The following is a 10,086-nucleotide window of genomic DNA, read 5'->3' as shown; positions in this document are numbered from 1 at the left end:
TGATGTTGTGGTTAGTGCTTCTGTCTTGCAGCACTTTGGTTTGATTTAGGACAGGGGTATCTTCTGTGTGGGGTCTGCATTCCCTCCCCATATTCAATTGGGTTTTTGAAAGTCATACTGTCTCAGGTACTGGGTGTGTATAAATTGTGTGCATGCCTTGCAGATGATTTGGCATCTTGTTTTGGACATAGTTTATTTTGGACCACAGGTTGTTGCGGCAGAAGTAAGCACTTCCTGACAATGGGAGTAGGAGTCATGGCAGCTTGCATGGTTTTCCATTGCTTGTTTTATCCTGTAGTATACCCCTCACTTTGATTTCACTGCACTCTCCACTTGGGTTCACGACAGTCGAAAGAATGTGGTATTTTTGGACTTTAGACTTGTCTCAGGGTGTGTCTGTGTTTAGGGACCCACCAGGAACCTGTGACACTCCCCACATGGCATCACAGTGTCCAGTAGCTCAACATTGTGTTTATTATCAAAGTTGTGTATTGTAACTGCAATGAGGTGTGACCAGTCTCACTGATATTGTAATGTGTGTTTTTATTAGTGAAGAGATTGTAGTTTGTACACTTTGCACTTTGACTGTTGAAAATACACGTTGTGTGTCTGAATGTTGTGACCCTTTTCTGTCAATGACACCAAAGCTGCTCACCAAAATTTACTAACCTTATACATTGGTCCAGCATGTAACTCGAGTTACAAAGCAAGAAGGAAGATGAATACATTGTTAGCAATAAATTTCAGATCCCATTTGACATCAGATTGAAATGATTGAATACTGAATGTAGAATGATTTTGGTGTGCTGTTAATAGTAAGATTAGCAAGGTTCTTTCTAAAAACTTGTTCCTATTCTATAAAGTGCCTTCCTTAAAATATTGCCAATTTATAGTGCTAAAACTGAACATCATGCAAATGTAGGCATATCTAATATCTTATTTAGATATTTTCAGGGTTTGCTTTTGTTAAACGTCATTTTAACAGTGTTAAAAATACACTCAGCAGTAATTCATGCTTATTTTAAATCTAGCAACTACTGTGTAAATATCTCAGATTGTATTAGGAAGATGTAAAATAGCTTCAATGAAAAACACTTTTTCTTGTTATGTTTTACTTTATTCGCTTATTTCAATGTAAAGGCAACTTGAAAGCCATGGAAATTACCATTAAATGTGTATTGTGCATTGAAATAAGCTCAAAGGGAAATTTTCAAAACCACATCCGTTGTGGTTAATCTGCAATGATGTCTTTTTCTTAGTACAGCGATGTTTACATGTTATGTTTCCACAGAAAGTCAACAGACTGATTTGTATCAAACCAATTTTAATGCTCTTGCGTTATACTTCTGTTAAGATCTATAACACAATCTTCCACCAGCCAATAATGCAACAGGATGGGATATTTCCAGTCTTTGACAACCAGGGAAATTGAGAGGTATACATTACCAACACAATAGTACTGCTTTGTTATTTACCCCTTTGATCTTATGCATTAGCCAGATTTACAGACGGTTTTATTAAACCAAAATGTCTGGCCTCATAGACAACACTTTCCCACACTCCCAAGTAAACATGCAGTTATTCTGTTAGATCCAAATTTGACTGATTTCGTTGGATCAGCAAGACATTATGTACTTTGTTTGGACAAATGAAAATTAATGTATTTCAAGCCCTCTTTGCAGCAAAAACAAAAAATAACATAAGGACTCAACAGATTAGATAAGTAATCTGAATCAATGTGGTGAAGCACTTCTTCGAGGTTTAACGGAAGAGACCTGAATGTGAAACCTGAGAGGAAGTGATGAGAAATTACACAGATGTAGACTAATATAGTCCTGCTGCTTCTTCAATTTTCAGTGACTGTTTATTCTAATACAGGCTCATGGAGAACCGGAGCCTAACTTGGCAGACAATGAGCACAAGACAGGGTACTTCTTGGACAGGATACAAACTAAAAAAAGTTAGGCTCAAAAACTGTGCTTGATCTAATCCTTGCTCCAAGAGTATTGTTGTTATGAGTCCCTTCATTACAGAAAGTCTAGGATTCACGGCGACCAGTATTCTAACTGAGGATCTCTGAGCTCTTTGCCTGCAGTATTCCAGGCTTAGAGATCTGCATCCTAAGTAACACAACCCTCAGTAGCACCACATAACTTCCCGTGATCTACCTTCAGGGCCTCGGTCCTAGCTTCTATATACGCCTTCAAGGTCATGTTCGAGGTCTAACTCCCTGGCGGCGTAGTAGCAGTGTGAACCCTCTCTTGGTTGTTCCTATTTGGTAGAAACTGGTTTATCGCCTTCATTATCTTACTGGCAGTCCGACACAGCAATAACTGAGTCCAGGTCCTTGGTGTAACTATCTAAGAGCTCCCAGCTACTCTGTATAACTCAGTCTCAGACGTAACTCACACACTAACAGCTACTGACTCAACCACGCTGCTAACACAACTAGCAGAGGCCACCTTTACACACTTTCTCTCACCTACCCCCACGACAACATGTCAATTTGGAACTGTTGGCGCACTTCCCTCATGCCTACACTGCACTATTAAAATCATCACAAGAGGCCATCTGCTTTCTGACTATCACACACCTCATTCACTTAGGCATGACAGCTATCTGAGAGACTGTGCGGTCTCTGTACATTGTGGGAGGATGCAGTTCAGGTTCCTAGCTCTTACGTTGCTCCCCTTCCAGGGGAAGACTGCAGGCTTGCTTAACCTGCTGACTTCCCACAGACCATTACCCTAACACAGCTGCTAGCATCCTGGATACGCAGCTGCGGATCTCAGATGTCACTACACTTCCACCTCCTGGGATTCTGCCTTGGGAGGCATGACACTCCCTCTCCCTTGGGTCAAAGCTTGGGATGAAGTACTGCTCTTTCCAAATTCTGCCTTGAGGGACTTTAAAACACATATTTACAGTATCCTTGGAGAAAACCAGCCACAAGGAGATGGCTTATGCATTTCATATCTCGTAGAACCTGTTAATGAAGTCCAGTTGTGGTCCATGAAGAATAGGATGTACTGTAGACTAAACAGGAGAGCACTAACTACTCACAGGGAATCTTATCTGTGACTGATAGTTAAATTTTACAATGGTGCACATGATGTGCAGGCTGAAAGATTACTGTGTCAGTGAATGTCATCTAGGATTTTAACTGTTTTGAGTTGTACTGAATATTTGTTTCAAAACCAAAGGGTAAAGGAGGTACATTCCTAAAATTCCTTTAGAAGATACCCCTGAGTGAAGAGGAAGATGTAAAGGCCGTAATACTATTCACTGGTTGAACATCCCAGTCAAAAGATATTAAAAAACCCACTTGCTAACTCTGGCTCAGAACAATATATTGTCCCAACAGCTCTGTTTGTCTACAGAGGCTGAACAAAATGTTCTATGTAGATCTCTCTGCGAATTGTAAGTCAGGATTGTCACAGATTTATTTCAGTTTCGTTTGAGCTGTACTGCCAGGCTGCAGTACAGAAGACGCTGTAATGACCGTGCTGGGACCAACTCGCGTCCTGCCATTCCCAACATTCCCAGGAGCACTCAAGCCGTTATTCAAACTAGGTCGGGACGGATTATTAAATCTTCAATCTTTCAGTCAGGCTTCCGCACTAGATTCCAATCATACTCATTACCTCCCTCTTTAAGTCTGTTCGCTTTTTTATTATAGTTAATAGAGTTTAAAGGACTCAGTGACCACATTCCTCGTGTAGTGAAATGCGTAAATTGGTCATTATCCTTAGTTCTATTCTTTGTTCCTGAAACATTTTCACCGTTTTATTTTTTTCCTTTTCTTGCGCCGACTCGCCAGTCTATCCTTATTTCAGCTGGGAGCCTGGAGTTCCTTTTTGTTTTTCTTTCCATTTCTTTTATTGAGCCCGACTTCATTGAGAAGCCTGTTACTGATCTGTTTTTATTTCCTGATCAGTTAGATAACTTCTTAAAGTGCTTTAAGTCCTGCACTGGGGCTTTGCCTACTGTATTTATTCAGCGTATTTTCAACTTTCCGCAGTATTACAAAAGCAGAATTTAACAGCTGCAGGACACCATTAATACAGATGAAAGGTATTACGCCTGGCTCTCAGCCCAGCCTACCGCTACATGCACAGCCACAAGATACAGCAGAGTCTCCCGGCCGCCTGCTGCTCGTTAACTTTGATTAGCAGAGTATCTCAGCTCTGCACCATTGCTCAAGGCTCAGTTCCTGAGTTGCTCTTGGCCACGCTCTACTCTGAACTGAGAGTTCTGTTTTCCAGCCCCGTCCTGCTTGCTGGTGGTCTTTGTTCAAATCCAATTCCTTTTCCAGTGACCTGCCGGCATGGCTCCAGCTGCCGCTGCCATTCTTTTCAGCTTCAGCTTTGGAGCTTTCTGTCAGTCCCAACATGGGAGACCTCAGGTGATGCCATCAGACCTACTCTCCACAGCTGCACCAACGTCTTTGTACTCTGTTTCCTGTCTTTACTATAAACCAGCCCGAACTGTGCCTATGGATTCCCCTCTGTTCCTTCCTTCTATCTGGCCGTGGTGTAACAAAAGGTTTATAAGATGTGGACGGGGACATTGCATGGAGAGTTAGAGTACTAATACTGAGGTTTTGATGTCAAAATGTATTTAGGAAATACCTAAAACACAGGGAATACACCGTTCAAATGTGAGAGTATATAAGGAAGAATTAAAATGGTGTAGTTACAAAGGATCAGTTTGTAATTCTTGCTGGATATGTTGGACAAAAACTCTGAAAATACAACAGAACTGTGGCACTTTCTGAAAAGAATGTGAAGACTGATGTTATTCTGTGCCTTGAAGACCAGACATAAACCACAGTATTAGAGAAAATATGTAATGAAAATAAATAAGGATCCAGAATGTTTAAAGCCTTTTGTTATCTGTAGCTCTAATTAGGCCTATATGGGAAGTATTATTCATTATAATTACAACTACCATCTTAATAAGGAGTGATAACCTCCTGTACACATCTCATTAAAGCTACAGCAATAACATCACAAGGCTTTGTTGTTCTTGGCCAACTATAACATCAATAATGGAGTGCGCTGGAGTTTCCTTGGTTTACTGAGGAACACCACTGCCAGGACCTGCCAGCACCTTTGAACTTGCTGGTGATGTCAGCTTTGTGGGAGCTGAAACAATCCGTTTCATCCAAATCATCCTGATTTCTGTCTAAGCTGTACCAAAAACCTGCATATACTTGCAGCTGTTCAAACCCAGCTATAAGCCATTGCAAATACAGGTTTGGGCAAGCTGACCTTTTAAACATACCTCCACATCTGATAAAACATTGATTGTTACTAAAAACAAGTAATTATGCCTTGTACTTCAGTTTAGCTCATAATATAAGGATGTTCATCACCTTCGATAATGTGGCTGAATAGCTTGTTTCACACCCCCACAACCTTTTTTTTTATTTAAGTACTTTCTGTTCTAAGTGCATTAGAAAAACTACTCAGCCATGCTTTTAAAATGTCTGGAGGAGTCTGTCAGGTTAATCATCTTCCAGCAATCAAACAGCCTAAATGGGCCAGATGATCTCCACTTATTTGTATCCTTTCATATGATCACAGTCTGCAAACATTCCTACATATGTGATGCAGTTAATTGATTTTGTAATGAAAGTAGTAGTAGGCAGTAATGCTTCTGGAGGATAAGGATGCAAACACATATTGACATTATCTTGAGTTAAATTAGCACAATAAGTGTCTACAACACAATAAGGCAAAGAATGTTAGGTGATTTTACACCTCAGACAGAGAAATTACCTACTCATACTCTACCCCCAGCAGACGGCCTCACAGATAATCTGGCAGAGTGATCAGAGTTTCAGAATACTGAAGAAATCCACATTCACAAACGTTCCATTATTCTCATTTTCTGTCAACACCCTCCACTGCTATGGATGCTGTATGACCAGAGCCATGATTGCTTACGGTGGTTAAGCGTTAAGCCACCTGATGGTGCTGCTGAGACACTCCAGATGCAGTGAGGAAGATAATAATAATAATAATAATAATAAAAAACTTTATTTTATATAGCGCCTTTAAAGGTGGCTTCTCAAAGCACTTAAGATGTTAATATCACATAGGCATCAGGTTATTAAACAACTGATGTCCATGGTGTGAAGCCCAAACTCCCTATATGAGGTCAAGGGAGTAAGTAGACCAGGTTGACTCAGAGGAGTCAGGCCCTTGCTGTCAAGGGTGTCAATAAGCACCAGAGCTCACAGGCAGTCTCTGGCAGTCGGATCCAGTGGACTGAGGTACACAACAGGCAGCCTGCACTAGGGACAGAGAAGGGCTGTCTGAGCCACTCGCGACATGTAGGCAGGCATCTGAATGTGTCCACTTCGGTTGAGCAAGATACGAGGAGCTTCAGGGGAAGCTCTGTCAAGTGATGAGACACTAGTAGTGGGAACCAGTTAAACTCCCAGGTTAGGAGTCAGCAGACCAGGAGTTGGGAGACTCCTCAAAGGTTCACATCATTGAGAGCACAAAGAAATCTTATACATTGTTATTTACAGGTAACATTTTTCTATAAACACTGAACTGCCACATTGCCTTACTACAGTAAGTATTATTTCATACCAGTGATAAGTGTTAGTGCATCTCATTTTTCTTATTAGATAAGACACAGATAGTTCTTACACATTCTTCTTTGATACTTGCTGCTTCTTTGCTGCCATTTTTTCTTAATAATGGAACTTTCTTGGACACCATCTAATCTGCTTGCAATTCTAATTAGGCTCGGAGTTTTGACTGCCATCTGGTATTTGTTGAAAACACTCAAACAACTTCTCTGACAAAACTACGAGGCAAAACAAAGCAAAACCTGATATAAACAAAGCAGGTTGTTCTGCCTGTCAAAATCTTTCATGTGGCAAATTGCTACCTTAAAGAATCAAGGCTGCCACAGACCAATCAAATTGAAGGTCTGGGTAGATACTGTATTATAAGTATTATAACAATATAAGATATTGTAACAAACGTGGTAGAGCTCGTTGAACATGGAATAACAGCAACATACACATAGAGCATACAATATTGTGTTTTTAGATTTTCAGATTTGATGAAGTTCCAAGAAGGATTAATTCTCAAACTGTTGGTGGTAGGCATTCAAGGAAATGCAGTAATCTAGTGTGAGAACTGAATAAGGAGAAGGAGGTAGAGTACAGATAAAGGGTAACTGTTCAAACTGGGGTGATATAGTAGGAAGAGTAAGATAGAGATCTGCTCTTGCTAATGTACTGTATGTGAATGATGTAGATTCTGGTTTAGTGAGAGTTAGTTATAACTAGTCAAGTTTGCAGATGATACCTAAACAGGAGGAATAGTAATCACTCTAGAAGCAAAACAAATAAAAAAGAATTCAGAGAAAGTTCAAGACTGGGCAAACATCTGGAAGATTATATTTAATTTAGACATGTTTGTGGTTTTTGTGCAGGAAGTAAAAGCAAAGCATAAATACAAAATGGGAAACTGAGCAAGTAGAGGCTACTTTTAAAAGACAGAGGCGCTCACGCTAACGAACATTTATATCATCCAACGCTGGGCACCAATAAAAACAAAATGTTAGGCAATATACTGTAGTTCTAAGTGCAAAATTTAAATAGAGGGATAATATTTCCACAGCTCTAGTAAATCCTCATTTAGAATAGTACGTACACTCTTTTGCACCAGGTTATAAGATATAGATATTGCTGCTCTGGAACCTGTCCAGAGCAAAAGAGATACAGTACATTGATGAGATCCATGTATCCAAAATCCTCCAAGGCATCAACAAAGTCAACTTAGTGGACTATTTTTTAGTATAAATAGTGAAACACAATGTTTGTAAAATTGTATTTGAAACCAAGAACAGGAGACACTTATTTAGTAAAGGGTGGAGGGTGTCTAGAGTAAGTCTGCCCAGTGCTGTTGTCAAAAACGATAACCTGGCTTCTTTCCTGACATCCTTGAATCAGATTACAGTTAGCTACAACAACTGAATGGGCTACATGGACCAAATGGCTTCCCCTTGGCTGTAGCCGTACTCATGTTCTTATGATGCTGAAGATCCTTGTTTACTTAAGAAACACAAAACAGTCTACAGTAACTAATGCATCACAAAGCCAGACTTCTGTGATTTAACTTTTTCCTGGAAACTTTGCCTGGGGTTTCCGCCCTTGCCACTCCTGCCCTGCCAGTTCGTCCCTCACTGCCTGGGCACGAACCTGGCCATATACCATAATATATTTTAGAAAATATTAAGAGAAAGGCATTAACAGATGCAACCAACATGCCTATTCAGTATATAAATATAAAGAGACAAAGAAATTAATTACCAGTATTAATGCTACCAGAGCAGTGGTTTTCAACCTTTTTTTAAAAAATCAATTAATTTCTAGAATCAAATTCAAATATCTGCATTTTTGCATCAGACGGTTGAAGTGAAGAGAGTATGAGGCTGTAGTTCTGTGATGTGGAGAAGGTTTATTGCCCTAATATTTACAGTGGGGGGCATGCTGGTCACAGAGGTAGAGAAGGCAGGAGGAGAGACGATAAAATTAGACATTTTATTTATCATCTGGGCATTCACTCACAGACTGAGTCATTGCCCAACCCTATCAGATTTTACAACAGGCATTCATCTGGTGGTATATGGGCCACAAATTAGTGGGAAAGTTGTAACGATCTGACTTGATAACTACTTCCCAAATCAGTTTACAGCTAATAAGGATTTCAAGGTAAGCAGTATCTCTAAGTTTATAAGTTTTGGCAGGATGAATTCCTTCGCAGCAAAATAAACACAATTATACTTAGACTATCCTGGAAGGGGCCGTGAATCCTGGGTCCTTAATGGTGGTACCTCAGTCCCCTTCCAAGCCTCAAAGATTCCCTCCTGCTTTGTGAAGTGTCCTTACTTCTTTTGTGTTGGTCATGTAAAAAGACACTATCTTCACAAAGATCTGAATAAGGTCTTCTAATTTGAAAAGTGTAATAGATGTAAAAGATGTAATACAGGACAGGCAAGGTTTTCCTGCTATGACACAAACTGGAATACTGCTTTTTGTTTTGTTAATGGGCGGATGTAGCTGTGGCTCAGGCAGTCTTCCAGGTTTCTCTGACTAGTTGACTTCTCCTTCTGATTTCTTCCTTCCTCTCAAAAAGAAAGAGGAACTTTCTTTTAAAACCCTAAGCTCTTTCTCTAGGCTCACACAAGTGTTACAAAAGATAGGACTAATTACCCAATTAAACTAATCAATCAACTTAAACCTGGCCTGGCTTCGATCATTGAAGAATAGTTAAATTCTCCAATATGAGACCTTCTGTGCCTTTCATTCATTTGTATCTACTGCTCCAAAGTGACCATAATTAAAACAATCACCCCCTGAATTCAATTTGCAAGCTGCCATCACCTGTAGCTTAATGTTGGAACTCAACATGGGTTCAATTCCTAGGGTGTTATCTTCAGGGAGCTTTAATATTCTGCGGATATTCTCGTGGGGTTCCTTCAGCTGGTCTGGTGTCCTCCCACTGTCCAAAGACATACTGGTAGGTTAAGTGGCTTCTGGGAAAATTGGCCCTAGTGTGAGTGTGTGTGTCTGCCCTGAGATGGACAGGTGTCTTATTCAGAGTGTATCCCACCTTGTGCCTGTTGCTTGCTGGGATAGGCTCTGGCTCCCAAGTGATTCTTAATTGGATGAAGAACTTAAAGGATGGATATCAGAAACTGCTAAGTCACTTTTTGGAAGCTGCCAGATGAGAGGTCAGCTATGTTTAAACATTTGCCCTCCTTTTTAACTTGTGGGTTCTAAAATATGTATATTGCTATAAAAAGCTTGGGAAATAGTTATTTGAATTTTGTGAAACACATTTGGCTTCTCCCTATTCCCTCTGTACTCAATAAAGCCCTAATTTGTTTAAAATTTCTATCATGTTTAGTCCACAATAACATAACAAATAGAGGTTCAGTATATGCCAGCAGCCATATCACCCTGCAACTTACTACTGACAACCCATTGACGCAAAGCAGGTGTCACTCTGGTGAGTATCTGGATGGGAGACCTCCTGGGAAAAGGTTAAGTTG

This window comes from Lepisosteus platostomus, chromosome 9, assembly GCF_059453375.1.
Source record: "Lepisosteus platostomus isolate fLepPlt1 chromosome 9, fLepPlt1.hap1, whole genome shotgun sequence".
Lineage (NCBI taxonomy): Eukaryota > Metazoa > Chordata > Actinopteri > Semionotiformes > Lepisosteidae > Lepisosteus > Lepisosteus platostomus.
This window is presented reverse-complemented; position numbering follows the sequence as displayed.